Genomic DNA, 24889 nt, shown 5'->3' with positions numbered 1-24889 from the left:
TTCCATCCATGTCCCCTTGTTCTTTTGGTATTCGGTGTGAAAATTTCGCCTATTTCCACTCTGTCAATGCCCCAGAGTATTTTATATGTTTTCATCATATCTCTCCTCTTCCTCCTTTTTCTAGTGTGATCAGGTGCAGTTCTTTCAGTCGTTCTTCATACCCCATCCCTCTCTACTCCGGGACTAACCTCGTCGCCAATTTCTGAATCTTTTCCAGTTTCCTTATGCGTTTCTTCAGGGAGGGGCTCCATGATGGGGCTGTATACTCTAAAGATTGATCTCACGTAGACAGTGTACAGCGCTGTAAACGCCTCCTTACCTGATGAAGGAAATTCTAACTTTTGTTAGCGTAGAGTATGTTTCTGTCGTTATCTGATTTATATGTGCCTCAGGAGTTACATTTGGTGTTGCATCCACTCCCAAGTCTCCTTCTCGAATCGTCACAGGTAGTTAGTTTCCTACACCGTGTTCTGACCCTTTGGTCTCCTGTCACCTAGTTCAATTTCCATAGCTTTATATTTGCTCGTGTTGAATTCCAGTAGCCATTTCTCTGATCATCTCTGCAGCTTCTTCAAGTCCTCTTGAAGGATCTTAAAATCCTTATCTGTCACAACTCGTCTCATTAATTTCGCGTCATCCGCGAACATCAACATATAGGACTCGACTCCTGTAGACATGTGTGTTCGTGTGTGTGTTCACCTAGTAGTGCTTACGGGGGTTGAGCTCTGCCCTTTCGGCCCGCCTTTCAACTGTCAACTTTTTTTTCACACACATACACACACACACACACACACACACACACCACACACACACACACACACACACACACACACACACACACACACACACACACACACACACACACACACACACAGGATGCAGCCCGTAACAGCTGTCTAACTCCCAGGTACCTATTTACTGCTAGGTAACAGGAGCATCAGGGCGAAAAAAACTCTGGCCATTTGCTTTCCCCCATCGCCAGGGATCGAACCCGGACCCTAGGATTACGAGTGCCAAGCGCTGTCCACTCAGCTTCAGGTCCCCTTGCGTGTGTGTGTGTGTGTGTGTGTGTGTGTGTGTGTGTGTGTGTGTGTGTGTGTGTGTGTGTGTGTGTGTGTGTGTGTGTGTGTGTGTGTGTGTGTGTGTGCTTTTCCAATGTTTCATGCCATGGCTGAGTGATAAAGGGCGTATTGAGCTGCTGCATCAGTTTAAAGGTAAAGGATCTGAACGGTGAACATTGCTTCCCCACGGAGACACGGTTAGTTCACGTCATGATTCTCAATCAGACTAGTGTTAAGTCAGGTCAGGATACGTTACGTTGCATTACGTTACATTACGTTACGTTACGTTACGTTTCCATTGAAATTGAGCTTTAGAGGAGAATACACTATTTCACTAGGCAAAGTTCTTCAACTCCACTTCCAAGAGTCTCCCTTGTTATCATAACAAACAACAGTGCCTCTGACGCTACCACCTACAAGCTACAACCTCCTACAATCCTACAACCTTCTACAATCTTACGACTTTCTACATTGCTACAACCAGCGTTACTGTACACAACATTTCTGCTATTACCATCACCGCCATTGTCACCACCATTCCTCATCTAGCCATTCCAGATACCCTCCCTCACCAACGCTACACCCATCACCAGCATTCGTCCCATTTCCCCCGACAGATTCACCCCCCATCACCGCCTCGATGCCTGGCCAACCGCACCAGTCATCTCTAACGTCTCTCATTTCAACTAGTATCAACAGCGCTGTCGCAGCTCTCAGAATGACAGAAATGTTCCCCCTAAACCGGTTATCACCATCTCTTTCTCTGTCAGTAATTCTCATTTGCTACCACAACCACCACAACTACCACCATCCTTCTCCTCGTCTTCACAACCACTATAGTAACCCCCCTTCCAGAAAAGAAAACATAATGCATCCATCGAACCCATTTCACAAAAACTTTCACTCCCAAAAAACACCAAAAAACGAGCTGGATAGTTTTCCAGGCGACCAATAGCCAACACACAAACTTCACTAGCGTCACCATTGTAACTTCAGCCTCAGACAAATGGATTCCACTCCAGAAGATAACTTGGAAAAGGTATTACTCCAGGACGAGCCTGACTTAACAAAGTGCAAGGGATAGTATGGGGAGGCGGGAAAGACAGAAGGAGGAGGATTTAGAGGGGAGGGTAAGAGAATTATGAGAGGGGGAAAGAGTTAGAAGGTGAGGAGAAGTGTGATTTGAAGGGCGAAAGCGATTCAGGTGAGAGAGATAAGGGAGGAGATAGGAGAGAGAGGGCTTAATTAGAGGAGAGAGAGAGAGTAATGACAGACGAGTTAGAACAGGAGAGGGGACAGACGAGTTAGAACAGGAGAGGCGAAACTTTGAAACGTTGGAAACGACAATGAGATCCCAAAAAGGGAAGAGACAAAATGAATAAAACACGGGTGGAATGGAAAGTGAGAAAAAAGCAAGCTAGAGGACTTAGAAGCGAGAATAGAGAGTGGAGGAAGAGAGAGAAAGAAGAAGCAGTATGATGTAAAATATGCAAATCCAAAGGATTAAAACCACAACACTGAACGCCACAGTAAAACATAAATCCTGCAAGCTTTCAGATCACTAATCATTTCAACTCACAAAAATTGAACGCAACAGGTCACAGGTCCTGGAGTTCACCAGGTAATCGCAACAATGAATTTTCCCTTATTAAATCCAGTACGTAAAATGTTCATGTAAGCTGGCAAGGCAGTTTAAGAAATTTAGTTGCCCTGATTTACTGAGGCAATTTGTGAAATGGTTGAAGCGAGATATTAAGATAAAAGACACAACAATTTTATGTTCTTGAACCATTCTGTTCGAGGTTTTTTTTTCTCTCTGTCTTTCAGAATGTAAGACAAAAAAAATGGCCTTCCTCCCTCCCCTCCCCACTCTTTCCCTCTCCCCCTCTCTCTCTCGCTTATATATATATATATATATATATATATATATATATATATATATATATATATATATATATATATATATATATATATATATATATATATATATATATATATATATATATATATATATATATATATATATATATATATATATATTTTATTAAATATGACCGAAAAAGTAAGATTAATAATTCTAACACGAATTTTCTCAATCTTTCGTACATTATGCTTCACTGTTGGAGGTAAATCAAAAATCACTTCTCCAAAATTCATTTTTATTTCTAGTCTGACGCGACACGGGCGCGTTTCGTAAAACTTATTACATTTTCAAAGACTTCACAAATACACAACTGATTAGAACTTGCGTTTCCCTGATTTTATATCTACATTTGAGTGAGGTGGGAAGGGTGATGTGGCATTACATTTGAGTGAGGTGGGAAGGATGATGTGGCATTAGAGGATATTAATAGGGTATTAAAAGTATCAACACAAGACAGAACACGAAACAATGGATATTGAATAGAAGTGTTTGTAGAAAGCCTATTGGTCCATATTTCTTGATGCTTCTATATTGGAGCGGAGTCTTGAGGTGGGTAGAATATAGTTGTGCAATAATTGGCTGTTGATTGCTGGTGTTGACTTCTTGATGTGTAGTGCCTCGCAAACGTCAAGCCGCCTGCTATCGCTGTATCTATCGATGATTTCTGTGTTGTTTACTAGGATTTCTCTGGCGATGGTTTGGTTATGGGAAGAGATTATATGTTCCTTAATGGAGCCCTGTTGTTTATGCATCGTTAAACGCCTAGAAAGAGATGTTGTTGTCTTGCCTATATACTGGACTTTTTGCTCGATGGTACCCATGTAGAAGTTTGCAAACAGGACACCTAGGGGAGAACCCATAGCGACCCCATCTACTTGCTTATACATATGCCCATCCGGGCTCAAGAAGGGTGCCTCTTTAGTACAAGCTTGGAGTAGTTTCGTCAGAATACTTTCTGGCATGTCAAGAGGAGTACAGGCTGGATCACGATACACTCTGTCGGCTATCATTCCGATTGTCTCGTCCACAGGTACGTTGGTAAACAGCGATTCTACGTCCAACGAGGCTCTTATCCCTGTGGCCCGTGCGCCCCGCAGTAAGTCCACAAATTCCTTTGGAGACTTCAGGCTGAAGGCGCAAGGAACATAAGGAGTCAGCAGGCCGTTGAGTCGCTTTGCCAATCTGTACGTGGGTACAGATTGCCCACCTACCCACGTACAGATTGGCAAAGCGACTCAACGGCCTGCTGACTCCTTATGTTCCTTGCGCCTTCAGCCTGAAGTCTCCAAAGGAATTTGTGGACTTACTGCGGGGCGCACGGGCCACAGGGATAAGAGCCTCGTTGGACGTAGAATCGCTGTTTACCAACGTACCTGTGGACGAGACAATCGGAATGATAGCCGACAGAGTGTATCGTGATCCAGCCTGTACTCCTCTTGACATGCCAGAAAGTATTCTGAGGAAACTACTCCAAGCTTGTACTAAAGAGGCACCCTTCTTGAGCCCGGATGGGCATATGTATAAGCAAGTAGATGGGGTCGCTATGGGTTCTCCCCTAGGTGTCCTGTTTGCAAACTTCTACATGGGTACCATCGAGCAAAAAGTCTTAGTCGACATGAACTTGAAACCGGCCATATACTGCAGGTATGTTGACGACATTTTTACACAGGTACCTGATGTCAGACATCTGCAGGAGCTGAAGGAGGCATTTGAGCAGAGTTCCGTGCTGCGTTTCACTTACGAGACGGAAAAGGATGGGAAGCTGCCTTTTCTAGATGTAACAGTCATGGAAAAGGGCGGAGGTTTCCACACTGCAGTCTACACAAAGGAAACAAACATAGGAATGTGCCTAAATGCCAACAGCGACTGCCCTGACAGGTACAAGAGGAGTGTTGTTAACGCATACGTCGACCGTGCTCTCAGCCACAGCTCAGAATGGAAGCAAGTCGACGAAGAACTCTGTAGGGTAAGGCAGGTTCTAGTCAATAACGGCTTCTCCAATGGTTTCATCGAAGACATCATAAGAAGGAAAGTGAAAAGCCATGCAACCTCCGAAGAGACAACTAACACAACACCTATACCCCCTATTAGACTATTTTACAGGAACTTCTTTTCCACAGCTCATAAAACAGAGGAAAGGGTCCTGAAAGATATTGTTAATAGAAACGTTATCCCTACAGACAAAAATCAGAGGATACAACTGACGATTTACTATAAAACCAGAAAAACGGCCAGCCTACTCATGAGAAACTCTCCAGACACGAAACAGAACGCTTTAAAAGAGACTAACGTCGTCTATGCCTTCAAATGCCCACTTGGGGACTGTAAGCTCCAAAAAACCCAGTATATAGGCAAGACAACAACATCTCTTTCTAGGCGTTTAACGATGCATAAACAACAGGGCTCCATTAAGGAACATATAATCTCTTCCCATAACCAAACCATCGCCAGAGAAATCCTAGTAAACAACACAGAAATCATCGATAGATACAGCGATAGCAGGCGGCTTGACGTTTGCGAGGCACTACACATCAAGAAGTCAACACCAGCAATCAACAGCCAATTATTGCACAACTATATTCTACCCACCTCAAGACTCCGCTCCAATATAGAAGCATCAAGAAATATGGACCAATAGGCTTTCTACAAACACTTCTATTCAATATCCATTGTTTCGTGTTCTGTCTTGTGTTGATACTTTTAATACCCTATTAATATCCTCTAATGCCACATCATCCTTCCCACCTCACTCAAATGTAATGCCACATCACCCTTCCCACCTCACTCAAATGTAGATATAAAATCAGGGAAACGCAAGTTCTAATCAGTTGTGTATTTGTGAAGTCTTTGAAAATGTAATAAGTTTTACGAAACGCGCCCGTGTCGCGTCAGACTAGAAATAAAAATGAATTTTGGAGAAGTGATTTTTGATTTACCTCCAACAGTGAAGCATAATGTACGAAAGATTGAGAAAATTCGTGTTAGAATTATTAATCTTACTTTTTCGGTCATATTTAATAAAATATGTCTACAGGAAAGACTGCTACCAAAATATATATATATATATATATATATATATATATGTGTGTGTATATCACGAAAATAAACACGTGATTCAGAATGTGACAATGTCAGACCACGGTTGACCTTCTGAAGATGTATTTAATATACGAAAGTACTTAAGGAAATTTCCTGTTTCATTTTTTCCTCCGTGGTCTGACATTGTCATATATATATATATATATATATATATATATATATATATATATATATATATATATATATATATATATATATATATATATATATATATATATATATATATATATATATATATATATATATATACTTTAATTTTATTAATAAATTTTTATACTAAAGTTTCGGTAACGTGTAAAAACTATATTTGTGTATAGAAGTATTATTAAAAGTTAGATTTTTATATATTTTAATTGTGTAGCAAATTGTTTCGTCAAATTTTTTGTCTCTGAACTTCCGACAATAATTTTTTTTCTAAAATTTTGCTAGCTGAACTAATGCATAAAAATGCGTTTTTTTCTGAAAGACGTGTTTCATATCATCCAAGATGATATAAAACACGTTACTTCGTATGATCGTCACTTGGGCCAATGTCAGCACTATTATGTCGAGGATTTCTGCTCTCTTAAGTGATGAATATGCACTCAAACTCACGCACATGCACTCAAACACACACGCAGTTACTCACGACACACACACACGTTCAAACACTTATTTACCACACACAATCACAAATTATATACTCAAGAATACTTATAAATATGCACCTACTCATTGAGAAATTATAAATAGATGAGACATGATACTGACATGCAAAATACTCTGTAGTATAGATAAAATGGAAATAGGATGTTTAGAACGAAAACTTGAGGCGCAGATGAGCCACAGTGATGAGAAAATACCTCCTCAGTGAGAAGGGACAAGAGTTGTTGGAATGAACTTGAAGTTCGTAGGCCTATGAACATAGGCCTTCCTCCATCCTTAAGATTTAAAAGCAAATATGGCAATAAATCAATATCAGACCATTAGACTACTGACAACTAAAAAGACACGACCCAGAAGCTAACTCTCGACTCTGTTAGCACATTTAAGTCTGTGCACACAAACAGACGCACATAGACCTGACACTTAAACACTCACACACACACACACACACACACACACACACACACACACACACACACACACACACACACACACACACACACACACACACACACACACACACACACCAAGGTACAGTACCAAGCAGAAGGCGTATAGCGAGCATAACATTGGATCTGCCATTTCATCAGTGAGAGTGGAAGGGATGTGCAGACCCGTCACTTGGTCCCTGTTTGTGTGTTTTCCTCTAATTTCTGCACTCGCTTAGGTATGCTGGCGGCGGCACCTCATAGGTTCCGCATCTCAAATTTTGACTCGATTGGTCTACAGGTTTCGGAGCCTTTTGGGTCTGTGTGATATCTTTATCTGAAGCTGTGTATGGCGTATGCGTCCAACACTCCTTAGCGCATTCCATTTATTCACTACTATGATACCAAGAAAATTCACATATAATGACTGGCAAATGCTTTTCAGTGTTGCAAAATGTAATTTCTTGCATGAAGAGCATAAGATTAAACATCATAACTACCATTCCCACCATAAGGTTTGTGACAAGTGCCAGATGCTTGAATCTACCTTAACCAATTTTTCTGGGTGATTGTTCTGAGACAAGCGTCAGATATGGGATGGACGAGGACAGCTTCAATGCTTCCCTTTAAGTATTCCGGCAACTATGGCTATCCCCAACAGTTTTAATATCGTCTGAAAACATAGTTTCGTTTTCCCGAGAGCTTTAAAGGAGCTTTTTCAGATGTTTATAATATGACAAACTATATATCCCTTCATGCAGGCGATGAGTCACAATAACGTGGCTAAAGTAAGTTGACCAGACCACACACTAGAAGGTGAAGGGACGACGACGTTTCGGTCCATCCTGGACCATTCTCAAGTCGATTGTGATCCTATCTATTATCCCTTCCCTTCATATTGTTCAAAGAACCTGCATAAATGTAGATATACTAAGGTTAATTAAAAAAATATTAAGAAAATATTAAGAAATTAATGTGTGTGTATGAGAGTGTGAAGAGGAGGCAGGAAGGGAGAGACCTTTGAATTATTATTTTCTGCCACAGACATGGGTTATAAATACATGTTCTTCTGTCCTCCATGGACATGGTTTGATGGAGAGTGTGGGAGACAGATAAAGATTGTAAGAGACAGAAAGAGAGAGGGAGGAAGAAGGTGTTATGAAGTCGCAGGCCTTTCACAACGTCCGTCTGTCTAGTGTCAGTTCTATTCCACTTACAGACCAGTTTTGGACTAAATTATTTCCCTTAATATTTAGTAGAGCATATCTAAATAGCTAAATATATAAGCTTACAATTGTTGACGTTTTATTGACCTGTCGATAGTTTTTCATTGGAATGTTCCTAAAGGTGAAGGTACACGTCTACTCTGACATTACATGAATGTTATCTCCCGCCATGTGAAGGAGCTTAGCTGAGGCAAGGTCGACCGTGGGTGTACATGACTGTTTGATGTCACTTGAGCTTCATCAGTGCTACGAGAGCGGTCCTGCTCTTTGATGCTACCCATCTCGTGGATTTCGCCTACAGCAGTTAGTATAGAGGCAAGCAGCAATTATTATTTGAGGGATAAAATATTGAGTAAGCAGTGATCAAATACTTTCAAGCTCACATAATGTCATTGGTAGCTAGCCTGAATGTTGTTTCAGCTGGTGCCATGACTGGAGACTACGAAGACCTCTTGAAACGTATTCTACTGTGAAGAAATACATCCCAAGTGGACGACAATTATATATGCTACTAGAAGAAGACAGGCGAAAGCCATTTCACCGAGGTATGGTCTAAGTGCATTATATGACACTGTGCACATGAGCACGTGCATTGACATTATCATTGATTCACATGTCTACTTCTCTTGATATAGGACCTAACTGGGTTCCAAACGCCCTCCTCGAGAGAAGGCAAGACACGTGTGTCCTTCACCCGGCCCTAAGACCGCTCGTCAAGGAGTGACACTTGAATACCTAACTTATTGGAACATGAACGTAAATGGCTATATATAGACCTTGGACGAATCCTGAGAGATGGCCGGAGGTGTAGCGCCGGCCCGATATATATATATATATATATATATATATATATATATATATATATATATATATATATATATATATATATATATATATATATATATATGTCGTACCTAGTAGCCAGAACGCACTTCTCTGCCTACTATGCAAGGCCCGATTTGCCTAATAAGCCAAGTTTTCATGAATTAATATATTTTCTCTAATTTTTTTCTTATGAAATGATAAAGCTATCTATTTCATTACGTATGAGGTCAATTTTTTTTAACTGGAGTTAAAATGAACGTAGATATATGACCGAACCTAACCAACCCTACCTAACCTAACCTAACCTATCTCTATAGGTTAGGTTAGGTTAGGTAGCCGAAAAAGTTAGGTTAGGTTGGGTTAGGTAGGTTAGGTAGTCGAAAAAAACATTAATTCATGAAAACTTGGCTTATTAGGCAAATCGGGCCTTGCATAGTAGGCTGAGAAGTGCGTTCTGGCTACTAGGTACGACATATATATATATATATATATATATATATATATATATATATATATATATATATATATATATATATATATATATATATATATATATATATATATATATATATATATATATATATATGTCGTACCTAGTAGCCAGAACGCACTTCTCAGCCTACTATGCAAGGCCCAATTTGCCTAATAAGCAAAGTTTTCATGAATTAATTGTTTTTCGACTACCTAACCTACCTAACCTAACCTAACCTAACTTTTTCGGCTACCTAACCTAACCTAACCTATAAAGATAGGTTAGGTTAGGTTAGGTAGGGTTGGTTAGGTTCGGTCATATATCTACGTTAATTTTAACTCCAATAACAAAAAATTTACCTCATACATAATGAAATAGGTAGCGTTATCATTTCATAAGAAAAAAATTAGAGAAAATATAATATTTCAGGAAAACTTGGCTTATTAGGCAAATCGGGCCTTGCATAGTAGGCCGAGAAGTGCATTCTGGCTACTAGGTACGACATATATATATATATATATATATATATATATATATATATATATATATATATATATATATATATATATATATATATATATATATATATATATACACAGGGGTAAATTAATTACAGTTTCTTATGATGATTCGGAGACATACTTCGTATACGACCTAAAGAGACAGATTACAACACAGACAGGCAGAAGGAGATGCAGGCAGAAACAGAGGCAGGTAGAAAGGCACACAGAGAAAAGCTCACACGAGGCATCGATTTCCAGCAGTCACTTATGCAACATGCAACGGTCAAGTGCCGCTGCGCGCGAGTGAACGCAATCATGAACTCGTCATGAACGCAAATGAATATCGAAAATACTAAAATATAAACAGCCTTCCTTAGAGAACAAGATCGAGGAGAATAGCACAATTTGAATGTATAATGTAATGAATATAATTATATCCATTATTCATATTCGTCTCGTAATGTATAATTGAGGTAATTGCAATGCCTGAAATTAAGGTCATTACGTTTCTGAAATTAAATTTTACAATTCATATTCATCTTATTTCTTCTCCTCTAGTTTCTCTTATTTCAGCCACTTGTTCTAAAATATTGATTCTGCCTCTTGTTCTCCTTACCATCTTTAAGTACTTATCCACACGTCATCATAATGTCTTATTATTTCTTCCTCTGGGAACTACGCACACATATATATGTGCTCACGCAAACTTGCTCGAGCGCTCTCGCACCCACACACACACACACACACACACACCCACACACACACACACACACACACACACACACACACACACACACACACACACACACACACACACACACACACACACAATATATTGAGCTTCACCACAGTGTGTAGGTCACTGTCAGACTCTCCCATCCACCGGCACCATGATTTATATCTCAACACCACCTGATATGTGGTGAATTTATGCGAGCAAGTGTTTGTGTGCTGGTGCCCTTGAGGTGGGTGTATGTTGATGAGTCTTTCTGTTTGTCAGAGGCAGCATATTAGTGTGGCGCAGTGTGCTTGTGAGAGGCAGAAAATTAGTGTGGCGCAGTGTGCTTGTGAGAGGCAGAAAATTAGTGTGGCGCAGTGTGCTTGTCAGAGGCAGAAAATTAGTGTGGCGCAGTGTGCTTGTGAGAGGCAGAAAATTAGTGTGGCGCAGTGTGCTTGTGAGAGGCAGAAAATTAGTGTGGCGCAGTGTGCTTGTCAGAGGCAGCATATTAATGAGGCGCAGTGTGCATGTGAGAGGCAAAATATTCAGTGAGGAAATAATTGTGTAGTTGATAGATCTTTCAATAAATAGTTGGCTGAAAACAATATGAAGTGATGGATCAAGAAAATATTTATTTATATCCTTTTAATTTGTTGAGTCCGGAAAAATATAAAGCTGAATACCAAACGTGAACATTCCTAGGGCAGGAGTAGTACATATGTGCAATACATTAGGTCTAAGATAATGTGTAATAGACCTAGCACTGCTAGGGAAAGTAAGATTAGGTCCCATATATATGCTCCAGTTAAAAGGGAAGACAGGGAGGAGGGAAAGAGAACAGAACTAAGCTCCCTTTCTTGCAATTTGCAACATCGAAACGCCTCATCAATCACAGATAACTGAAGTCGTTTGCCATCGACGTCACCGTTACCCCCCAGCCAATCAGTGCCTGACGCTATACAGTGGAACACAGGAACACAATATGAACCCAAACGAGACTGCTGTCTTTCCAAAGGTTGATGACAGTGTATAATTTCGTCACAGATTAGAAAATAAATGTTAAATGTCAAACCCTTTTTGTAAATATATTTGTTACACTGAATTATTACAACAAAAAGGTCTCTAAACTAAGACAAGGAATTAAAACATCGTATATTTTGGAATTTTAAAACCATGAAACAAAAAATATATTTGCCATATCTTGGGTATCCTAAAACAGCCACAATAACTAATCTTATTCCGATTCAAGGTCCACCTCGAGGTCCGCCAGCCTAGACGAACGCCTTCCTAAAAGCCTACCCACCTACTTAATACACACTAATTTTAACACTGAAAATATAAGCACCATTCCGGGAGCCGGTCGGCCGAGCGGACAGCACGCTGGACTTGTGATCCTGTGGTCCTGGGTTCGATCCCAGGCGCCGGCGAGAAATATTGGGCAGAGTTTCTTTCACCCTATGCCCCTGTTACCTAGCAGTAAAATAGGTACCTGGGTGTTAGCCAGCTGTCACGGGCTGCTTCCTGGGGGTGGAGGCCTGGTCGAGGACCGGGCCGCGGGGACACTAAAGAAGCCCCGAAATCATCTCAAGATAACCTCAAGATAACCGTAATACTGATGATGAAAAAATCCAAAAAATAAAAATAAATTTTCGCAACATCAACTGCTGTGACTCTGAGTATCAGAGAATATCTGCGTCTGTCCAATGCTGAAGACCCAATGCTTGGGCTACCGTCACCAAAATTTGCAAGGGAAATGGTCTGGAGTACAGGACGGCTATAAACTGCTTGGTGTAGGCCTAAAATAAAAAGTTTTAAGGAATATTAGCAATTATTGACTCCCATGCAATTTTCATTGCACCAAATGTGAAATATACGTTATGCTTTCCGTAGACTTTTGAGTTATAATTTTCTTAGATACCCATACCGCTGTTTCAGTGCTCTAAACATATTTTCTGAAAAGTTGGAAGAAAGGGAAAGAAGAGGGGGGAAGAGGGGAGTAACGGGAATGAACGTAGAAGACGAGGGGAGGGACAAGAGGGGATGGGAACGTGGGAGTCAAGAGGGACTGGAAGTGAAGAATAGAAAAACGTGAAGAAAAGGTGGAGGAGACCTGGGTGAAGCTGAGGACCCCGTCTAAATATATCAAGGGAAATGTTTGTCCGTTCGTGGTTAGAGGGAGGAGAGTAGGGAGACGGGAATGAAGTCTGAGATTATGGAGGGTGAGAAATGGAGAAAATGGGGAAGATGAGAGATAAATTGGGGTGCGAGGAGGGGAAGGGGGCAAGAAAAGAGGAAAGAGAGAAAATGGGGATGTGGGGAGAGAGGGGAAAGAATATGGGTGGAACGGGGGAGGGGGGGTTGGAGTGAGAGAGATTATCCCGGGCACCGCCGGCCACCACTCCTAGGAGGATATTCAGTATACCATTTAGAGGCCGGAGAAGAACCATCCCATCAAGGGCAAGAACGACCCCAGCCTCCTGAAGCAGAGTCTGGGCCGCCCGAGCACCAGGAGGTGGACGTTCCGGTAACGCACCTACGGGTTCCAGAGATCGTCACAGCCCTCTTCACCCGAGGCCGGCTTCCTTCATGACCAAGCATAAGGAAGCGTACTAATTATTAATTACAGCAGTTATTATTATAATTATTATTATAATAAAAATTATAAATAATTAATAATTGACCACGGTGGTCTCCGGATTTGGGGGTCCCTGTGCCTTCTTTTACCAACTTCGAGGTTAACTCTGGAGCTGGAGCCCCAAAGGCACTTCGTTGTTGCCTTCAACATCGTTCTGACAGTTCCTTCGTCGGCGCTGGAACCAATTTTATTGGCGTTTGCCTTTCCATTATAGACTTTTGGCACCGTGGAGAGAGGGGGACCTGATGCATGGGTGACAGCTTCTCCCCAATATCAACCTACCCTAGTTTTGAACCCTGGAGAAGCCACTCCAGACCTACAACCAGAGCGCAACTCCATAGTCTCCTGAGACTGATGGATGCCTACTACTACTATTTAGAGGCCCCGGAGCTGAACTTCGAAGCGGAGCAAAGACACACCTTGTTGGACCGCCCTGAATATCTGTCATTCTGAAAACTGTCATCAAATATATATATATTGGTTTGAAATCAATTAGTATCTGCAGAACAGAACCAGGAGTCCCATACTTTTTAGAGTAAGAATATTATCCTCTTTCGTTTAAGACAATTTCAAATGTTTTCTGACAATTCAGTAATATGAAATCTGTCCCATCGTGTCTGTTTTCCCGTCTTTCATGTCACAGAATTCCATCAGGTCTGTCAAGTAAGATTTTCCTCTCTGAACCGATAATGATTCTTTCCAAGGTTTTTCATTGTTCACTTTCTGATTACTTCCTCTATCACCTTACAAACGATAAGCAAATGAGTAACGCTTCTTTGGTTCCGCTTTTGCCCATTGGAGCGTTTGTAATTTCCTGCAATACAGTCCCGCCTCATGATTTCAATTTTGTACTAATAACACAATGTGAAGCACATTTTGTGCCTGGGTAATGATATTTTTTTATTGCGCCCCCAAAGTACAGAAAAAAGTTATTATTCTCCTTAAACATTGCTTTGACCTATCCCTAAAAACAGCCTAGGAAAGACTTTTGTAGAAACTTTAAGGATACAGATTCCTTATCTAGAATTCTAACACAGTGTTTCATAAGCCCTCAACCTTCACATAACTTCAAGAAGTCTTTCCTAATCTGGTTTAAAACAGATTTCAACCTGATTTTAAAATTGATTTTGAGACAGATTTCAAAACTGATTTTGAAACAGATTTTTAAACTAATTTTGAAACAATTTTTAACACTGTTTTAAAACAGTTTTTAACACTGTTTTAAAACAGTTTTTAACACTGTTTTAAAACAGTATTTAAACTTCCCTAACATGTTTGTTAATAGGTCAAAGCAAGGTTCGAGGTAGAATAACGGTCATTTCTGATTGCTTATGCCTTTGGAGGTCTCATTAGTTAGAAAACAACACAACCAAGAACCAGAACAAAACCTGTTAGTGTAATCATTTCGATTAGTTTGCTTCGGTTCTGAGTCAATTCGTTTAGACCTTCATGAGGATAACTGAATGACGCTACAGCCTGTATTTCACTGTATTGAGCCAAGGTTAAAGCCGTCACAGGTCAAGGTTAAAGATTAACATTACAGGTCAGGATACAGGCCAGCATCACAAGTCGAGGTCAAAGGTCATCACCACAAGGCAATGAATTAGAAAAATAAATATTTCCCATTGATCACGCAAAACTAATATAATTATATGAATCAATTAATGATTTATACATTTACATATATAATTATTGAACCTCATAATATATTTGCTTAATTAGGTATGGAAATATGGTTGGGCTAAATACGATGGAAAAATTACTTTTATCATTAAATTTATGGCTGAAATCATATAAGCCAAATCCGTAATTATAATTTCTTAAAATTATTATTTATTAATGTTCACCTAAATATTTACTAAAATCAGATTTCACACTTGCACTCAGTCACAGGCAGACATATCGAATGCAATGTTCTCTCGGCCCCGGCAAGAACGATTGAAATGTTCTCGCTTCCATAGCAGGAATATTTTTTTAAAGTTCACAACACCCTAAAATAATGAGGGTAATGTTCTCTCCAACCTGCAAAAAAATTATTACATATACTTTGCTCCTCGGGAAGAACGATTACAATGTTCTCAGCACCTTGTAGGAACGATTTCAATGTTCTCTCTTCATTGCAGGAGCTATTACAAGGTTTTCTCCATCCTGTAAGAAAGTTTACAATGTTCTCTTCTCTCCCTCCGCAAGGACGATTGCTGTGTTTTATCCACCATGCAAGAACGATTGCAATGAAATTTCCACGCCACAAGAGCAACAGCAATGTACTCATCACCCTCCTAGAAAGGGTGTAATGTTTTCTCAACGCTGTTAGAACGTTTGCAATGTTCTATATACCTTTAAAAACAATTGTAATGTTCTCTCCACCCCTGTTAGAACGACTGCAATGTTATATCGATCTTGGACGATCAATTGTAATATTGTTTCCACTTAGCAATATTATAATGTTCTCTGCATCCAGCTGAAAGATTTCAATTGTCTCATCATCCTCGCAAGAACAATTGTAATGTTCTTTCTATCCCACAAGAACGATTGCAATGTTCTCCCCACCCCAGCAAGTGCATATTAAATAGAACACTCTTGGGAGATTTCCTCATTATAATAATTCATCCCTTGTTCACTCTCACATAATTACCACTGCACCCTTTTAATGCCCTTGCACGCAACAGGTGCAAGCCACACCCTTGGCCCTCGACCACACCCTTGGTTCTCGACCACACCCATGGCTCTCGACTACACTAGGAAGAGCATTGGTAAGAGATGCTGAGGTGGCAAACTGCTTACAGAGTTTTAAGTGTTGATAGGATACAACAATATAGCCTCAGGAATCTGTTCACCAGTTGATTGATGGCAGAAAGGTGGGGCCAAAGAGCCGAAGCTTAACCCCTGCAAGCACAATTAGGTGAGAGCGGCAAGGTGAGTATAGATATGATCGTCGTTACATCCACTATGCCACCTTGCCCGAGCATCTTCATCTTCGTCTACACACCACACACAATACCACACATCACATCACACCATACACACACCACACCACACACTACACATCACACCACACACCACATCAAACACACATTACACACCACACTACACACCACACACCACACACCAAACCACACCACACACCACACCACACACCACACACCACACCACACACTACATACCACTCCACACATACACCACACCACACACACATACATTTCTTGAGAGAAAGCCTGAAGCTCTTTCCTTGGGTTCCAAGGAAAAAATTCTCAGTAAATCCAGCCTTCCTTATCCACACGGTGCATTGAAATATATGGCTGGAGCCTTCCTTGCCAACTAAGTGCACAGAAACATCTGTCTACAAATTTTCGTTGCCCACGGGGGGTACTAAAATTTTTGGCTCGCCTATTCTTTGCCAAGATGGTGCTTGGAAATCTGTCCCTGTGTATAACCCTCTCGAGTCATCTTTGTCCATTGGCTACATGGAAATATCTGTCTCAGAACTAGTTCGAAACCAGTACTCGTTCATTTAGCCGACTCAAAGACCTTTTTCATTAATCACAACGCAATGCATCTTCAAAATCAGTATTTTCCTCAAATATAAATATCTTTTTATATATTTTAATTTTGTGAATAATTAGGCATAGGTTTTTATCTAGTGCTGGCAGTTACTTTCATTTGCAGATCGAGGGTGAAAGAAACATTTAGAGGTGGGGTTCAGACATAGGACATGTTCGATAAATATTCGAATGCCATGAGTTGCGAATCGTACAGCCCAGCCCGTCCACAAAATAGGTCAAATGCTCGTTAATCTAACCTCCACACCCCACACGACTCATAACTGATGACGTCCGAACATTTCTTGAACAGTGCTTTGCTGACGACCTTCGTTCGAATCACAGCTCTGTATAAAAGCTTCACCCACGTACAATAAATACAAATGATCGCGAACAGATCCCTAAACACCTAGCCTAACCAGAGGATGGGTTGGCTTGGAGACGATATATGGCTAGAAGGGGTTTGAGGGATAATTCTACTCATTGTAATGCCTTGGCGCATAATTGTTATTTACTAATAACTACTAAGTTAGATAATGAGCTATGTACATTTTTTTAATTAACTGAGTAATGAGAGGACGGGTTGCAACACTCAGGATGCATATTTGAAATTAACCATAACAATTTTTATTTAAGGAGGCATTTTTCTTATAATAATACTTATAATCTGTGATATTATCTACTCTTTAACTGAGCAAATAAATAAATATACTTGTGAGAAGAGGTCTGAAGGTAAAAATAAAAAAATCCTCATCTAAATCCCAACTAAACTTACCTTTAACAGCATTGAGTTGACTCCCCATCATCTGTTTTGCCATAAAAGCCGCCATCTCGTTCTGTTGCTGCTGAAGCTGTTGCTGTAGCTTCCACTAGAGAGGACACAAGTGGCACTAAGCCACCACCACCACAACCACCAACACCACCACACTACGCCTCACCACCACCACCACTAACAGTCACCACGTAAATCTGCGGGGAAAAAAGAAAGAAGTATTTGAGTATGTAAGATGGCCAAGTCTGTGAACTGGGTAAGGAATGCCTGTGATTAAATTGTGTTAAGTGCTAGGAAGTTCAATTCAAGTTCAAGTATGTTTATTGAGACAAGAAAAAAATACATCTCAAAGTGATAAAGAAGCTTAGGCTATTTCTACCCCCCCCCCCCCCCTGATTGCTGGGAAGTGTGTTTAAACGAGTGAAAGAATGATGGGTTAATCTACTGAAATATATGAATGAACAGAATGCCAAGATAATGAGTTTATGTATGTGTACACATATTCATATGACATGCATAGGAATGTAAGGAGCGCTTCCCGGAGGCTGGAGAAGCCGGCGTTCACAACACCGCTTTTCATCTCTGTCAGACCGATTCTTGAACATGCAGCGCCGGCATGGTGTCTTCGCCTATCTCGCCCATAGTAAGCTTGGAGACAGTTCAGATACACCGCTAGACTAATCCTGCAGCTGAAAGGCGTTTGTTACCGTGATAGACTAACGGAAATCAAACCTTGAGTGGCTTGAGACAGGAAACAGTGATGCCATGATCACAGCATAAAAAATACAAGATATTAGACAAGATAGAGACTTGAAAGCATAGTAATACGTATGAACAATGAGTGATCAAATGAGTCAATAAAATATTAAGACAGACTTTTTTCACTTTAAAGTAGAGTTGAAATAAAAAAAGAATTTGTGAGAATTTTAAGAGAACTAACACTATTGAATTACCGTAAGGGAAAGCCCACTTTCAGTTAGGGAATTCAAACAATTAAATAAGACCCAGGAGCTATAGCATGTTTAAAGCAAGCACTCAGAAGTTCCTGCAAGTACACACACACACACACACACACGTTCATGCATACATAAACACGGATGTATACGTCAACATACATAAATACACGCACGCACGCACTCTCCTAAGTAGTGGGATTTCGTAAAAAGCGAACCTTCAGATAATGCTTGCAAAATAATTAAATCTGGTGACTGACTTTACTACTTCTTACCTTTCCCCTCTCTTTCTTTTATATTCAGGGCTTTCCACTCTCGTTCCCCTTTTTCCTAACTTTCCTCTCAATTCTATATCGTTCTTCGTTTCATCTCCCTCCCCACCCCCCCCTCTTCCACCCTTCTCAGATTTCTCTTTTCTCTCTCCTCTCATTTATTCACACATTTTTCCTCCCTTGCCTCTTCCGAGCCATTTACACTGGCTTTATTTTTCTCATCTTCCACTCTTGGCTTGTCTCGTTTCCTTTCACCTTCCTCTCCCCCTTATCTTTACTCCTTCTCCTCGCTCATTTTTTCTCTCTGTCCATTTTTTTCCCATTCCCTGTCACCGGGGAAGACAAACACCAACTTTCAAGACAGTACACAGGAAAGTTAGTCTCGGCTGCATACTTGTCCGTATCCAAGGACTCTCTGCCTTCCCGCTTCGAAAAGAAACTTCTTATATACCGAACTTTTTCCCAACATGTTTTACCAGTGTTGGCAATTCGATATTTTAATATTTTTGTTAGGATTATTATTATCAATGCTATTAATACAGTCGCTTGTATTATCCGTGATGTACATGGAGACTCGATTGCGGGTGAGAGTGCCTGGTATATACACACACACGATGTGTTGGTGTGTGATATATATTCCTTGTTATGCTGTTTCGTTCATCACGCATACACACACATCCGTGTTGCATATATACTCAACATTATAGCCCACATATTGCTTTTCAGATGCATGTATTAAGAATCATGGTTTACAGCTGATGAATATGAGCATTAATTAACTCGCATTGCTTTACCTAGTTTATGGACTAAAAATAATATATATGTGTAATGTATTAAACATACATGAATGCAAAACTTTTTTTTTCAGTCTCAGTGTATTTTCGTAACCTCGAGTATTGAGAATTTATGTCGTGTCGCTGATGGTAAAAGCACATTTCTGGTCTGAATAGGTTCACGTGTCTCATCTTGACACGTGTCTCATCTTGACACGTGTCTCATCTTGACACGTGTGTCATCTTGACACGTGTGTCATCTTGACACGTGTGTCATCTTGACACGTGTCTCATCTTGACACGTGTCTCATCTTGACACGTGTCTCATCTTGACACGTGTGTCATCTTGTCACATCTGTCATCTTGACACGTGTCGCTTCATTTCCGTCAACGCTAGAGCCAAACTCTTTTTCTTTCAGACAGCAAGACAGACAGACAGACAGACAGACAGACAGACAGACAGACAGACAGACAGACAGACAGACAGACAGCCTATCTTCCGCCTCTCCAGCTCACGTATTTTAGTTTTCATTAATTTTAATGCCAGGGAGATGCATTTTAGTTTTAACATATAATTTCCTTTTTCACCAGGTTGACGTCTGGTTGACGCCTATTTGACGCCTGGTTGACGCTTGGTTGACGCCTGGGTGACGCCTGGTTGACGCCTGGGTGACGCCTGGTTGACGCCTGGTTGACGCCTGGTTGACGCCTATTTGACGCCTGGTTGACGCTTGGTTGACGCCTGGTTGACGCCTGGTTGACGCCTGGTTGACGCCTGGTTGACGCCTGGCTGACGCCTGGTTGACGCCTGGTTGACGCCTGGTTGACGCCTATTTGACGCCTGGTTGACGCTTGGTTGACGCCTGGTTGACGCCTGGTTGACGCCTATTTGACGCCTAGTTGACGCCTGGTTGACGCCTGGTTGACGCCTGGTTGACGCCTGGTTGACGCCTGGGTGACGCCTGGGGCGCCACGAGAGGTGAATGTTGCCAGTCTGATAGATGGTCGGTGAGGAACAGTGGTGTTTATGACACCTCGCGAGGGCAATACTCTGTTATCGCCAGTGTGTGTGTGTGTGTGTGTGTGTGTGTGTGTGTGTGTGTGTGTGTGTGTGTGTGTGTGTGTGTTTGTGTGTGTGTGTGTGTGTGTGTGTGTGTGTGTGTGTGTGTGTGTGTGTGTGTGTGTGGTGTGTGTGTGTGTGTTTGTGTGTGTGTGTGTGTGTGGTGTGTTTTTGTGTGTGTGTGTGCGTGTGTGTATAAAGTCCTGACATTTGTCGAAACCCAATTACGTACCAAACACTCTAACACTATATATATATATATATATATATATATATATATATATATATATATATATATATATATATATATATATATATATATATATAGGTATATATATATATATATATATATATATATATATATATATATATATATATATATATATATATATATATATATATATATATAGGTATATATATATATATATATATATATATATATATATATATATATATATATATATATATATATATATATATATGTCGTACCTAGTAGCCAGAACTCACTTCTGAGCCTACTGTGCAAGGCCCGATTTGCCTAATAAGCCAAGTTTTCATGAATTAATTGCTTTTCGACTACCTAACCTACCTAACCTAACCTAACCTAACTTTTTCGGCTACCTAACCTAACCTAACCTATAGAGATAGGTTAGGTTAGGTTAGGTAGGGTTGGTTAGGTTCTGTCATATATCTACGTTAATTTTAACTCCAATAAAAAAAAATTGACCTCTTACATAATGAAATGGGTTGCTTTATCATTTCATAAGAAAAAAATTAGAGAAAATATATTAATTCATGAAAACTTGGCTTATTAGGCAAATCGGGCCTTGCATTGTAGGCTGAAAAGTGAGTTCTGGCTACTAGGTACGACATATATATATATATATATATATATATATATATATATATATATATATATATATATATATATATATATATATATATATATATAGGTATATATATATATATATATATATATATATATATATATATATATATATATATATATATATATATATATATATATATATATATATTATGTATCTACTAACAGAACGCACTACTTGGCCTACTATGCAAGGCCCGATTTGCTTAATAAGTCAAGGTATATCGGGCCTTGCATATATATATATATATATATATATATATATATATATATATATATATATATATATATATATATATATATATATATATATATATATATATATATATATATATATATATATATATATATATATATATATACCTTCCCCCCTTAAACATGATATATATCATGCGACTTTAGACTGGGCAGAGTAAGTTTAACGGTAGGACTTAATTCTTAATTATATGAGATTTGAATCTAATAATAAGAGTAATAGATAAAATACCGATATATCATATTTTTACACTAAAGCTCTACAGAATTGAACTAAAGAATTAGTTAAAAAGATGACGATAGTGTAGGAGATCAGGACATGAAATAGTGTTGCAAATAAGTAGAGTCCACCATGCAAGTTTCACTATCCTCTCTCACCATCACCAATTTCTCTCTCTCTCTCTCTCTCTCTCTCTCTCTCTCTCTCTCTCTCTCTCTCTCTCTCTCTCTCTCTCTGTTTACAAGAAACGTTTCACATACATATTGACTTCCTGTATTATTTTCAACATTTATTTATTTATTTTATTTTGCCCTTTATTTCTCCGATTATTGGGACCCGTTATATGTTACTACAATCAATTATTTTGTATTTACTTTTACTGTTTACTTTAGTGTTTTTTATTGTTTTTACTGTTTTTACTGTTATTATTATTGTTTTTTGATTTACTGTTTAGTCCTCAGTGTTCACACGAACCTCAGTGCTCACACGAACCTCAGTGCTCACACGAACCTCAGTGTTCACACGAACCTCAGTGCTCACACAAACCTCAGTGCTCACACAAACCTCAGTGTTCACACGAACCTCAGTGCTCACACAAACCTCAGTGCTCACACGAACCTCAGTGCTCACACGAACCTCAGTGTTCATACGAACCTCAGTGCTCACACGAACCTCAGTGCTCACACGAACCTCAGTGCTCACACGAACCTCAGTGCTCACACGAACCGCGGTGTCCACACTAAAATAATTATATGCGTCGTTCGTAACATATACACTCACTACTGAGGCAGGTGGACGCAGTAATCTTCCGACGGGTGTTGCTAAGTGTATTCATAACGCCCCGGTAGTACAGCCGTGGGGTCGTTCTCGACTCACAGTCGGGCATTTCGGGTTCGAATCCCGGGCGGGACAGAGGTGGTTGGGCGCGTTTCCAATCACTTGACGCCCCTGTTCGCCTAGCAGTAAATAGATACCCGGGAGTTATTCAGCATGTTGTAGAGTTGCATCCTGGGTAGGGTCAGTAATTCGGCCTTCAGAGGGGATGTTGATATCGATAGAAGCCTAACATGTATATATACACACTGGCTGCCTGTCCCCCGACACAATGCATTATAATTGGCTGTAGTTGAAAATAAATAAAAGCTTCTTCTCATGGGGTATATCTGAGCCTTTGCAGATTCCTATAACCCTACATTATTTCATCAGACAAGCATTCGTCTCAGGGACGAATATCAGCCCATTTTCAAACTCCACACTCAAATACTATTACACTATTTCAATTTCATCAGCATCACTTACTCTAAGATGCCCAGTCTCACCAGCATCAGTTACTTTAAGATCTCACAACCCTACAGCAGATCAGGGGCGTCAAACAGATCATTGCTCACCACCCGAAACCTTAAAACTCCCAAGCATCTCTAAAGTGAGGAACAAATGTCTCTCCAGCCTAACGTATCCATTAGGGATGACTGATTCTCCAGCCCTTGAAAGATTATCCTTAAATGATAGGAATTAACGATGAGATCTTGATAAACGATGGTCGAGGAAGGGTACAGTGGCAGGGCGATGAATCTCATTCTGTCAGTCAATATCTGCTATTCGTTATCTGTCCGATTTTAAGTCAGTCTTGATATCTGTCTTTGTGCCTGTCTGTCTATCTGTATGTATGTCTGCATGCTCATCCATTCGTTTCTAGGCATGTCTGTGTATGTATTTCCCTTTTCTACGTGGATTTAATTTTGTGTATGCCTGCCTTTCGGTCTGTCTCTACCCTTGCACTACCTACTTGTCCCAACTCTCTCTCTCTCTCTCTCTCTCTCTCTCTCTCTCTCTCTCTCTCTCTCTCTCTCTCTCTCTCTCTCTCTCTCTCTCTCTCTCTCTCTCTCGCTCTCTCTCTCTCTCTCTCTCTCTCTCTCTCTCTCTCTCTCTCTCTCTCTCTCTCTCTCTCTCTCTCTCTCTCTCTCTCTCTCTCTCTCTCTCTCTCTCTCTCTCGCTCTCTCTCTCTCTCTCTCTCTCTCTCTCTCTCTCTCTCTCTCTCTCTCTCTCTCTCTCTCTCTCTCTCTCTCTCTCTCTCTCTCTCTCTCTCTCTCTCTCTCGCTCTCTCTCTCTCTCTCTCTCTCGCTCTCTCTCTCTCTCAACGGATCCATTCTATCTCCTATACTATCCATCACCCTAGGATGAGAAGGATAAGCTTATTACCTCTTGTGCCTTCCCTACCCCCTTCTCAGCCTTTTCCTGCTCTCCTCTCCTCTGTCTCCCCCTATCTTGTCCTGCCCCTCTTGCTCTCCCTGCTCTAACCTCCACTTTCTTCCATCCCACTCCATGACTTCCTGCACCCTCCCTCCTTGCGCTCTGCTGCTCCTGCCATAACACGCACACACTCTCCACACCTGCATATAAACTGTCCATAATACCATAGGTATATTCCAACCATTATCAACGATAAACCGAGAGTTATTGGTATACATATTTCGTAATTTATAAACTCAATTGGCATGTTGACCAGACCACACACTAGAGAGGGAAGGGACGACGACGTTTCGGTCCGTCCTGGACCATTTTCAAGTCGATTGTCAATTGGCATTTTGCACTCTGCTGCATTGTTGTCGTTTGTATTTCAAAG

This window comes from Procambarus clarkii, chromosome 51, assembly GCF_040958095.1.
Source record: "Procambarus clarkii isolate CNS0578487 chromosome 51, FALCON_Pclarkii_2.0, whole genome shotgun sequence".
Taxonomy (NCBI): domain Eukaryota; kingdom Metazoa; phylum Arthropoda; class Malacostraca; order Decapoda; family Cambaridae; genus Procambarus; species Procambarus clarkii.
Note: the sequence above shows the minus strand (reverse complement) of the source record.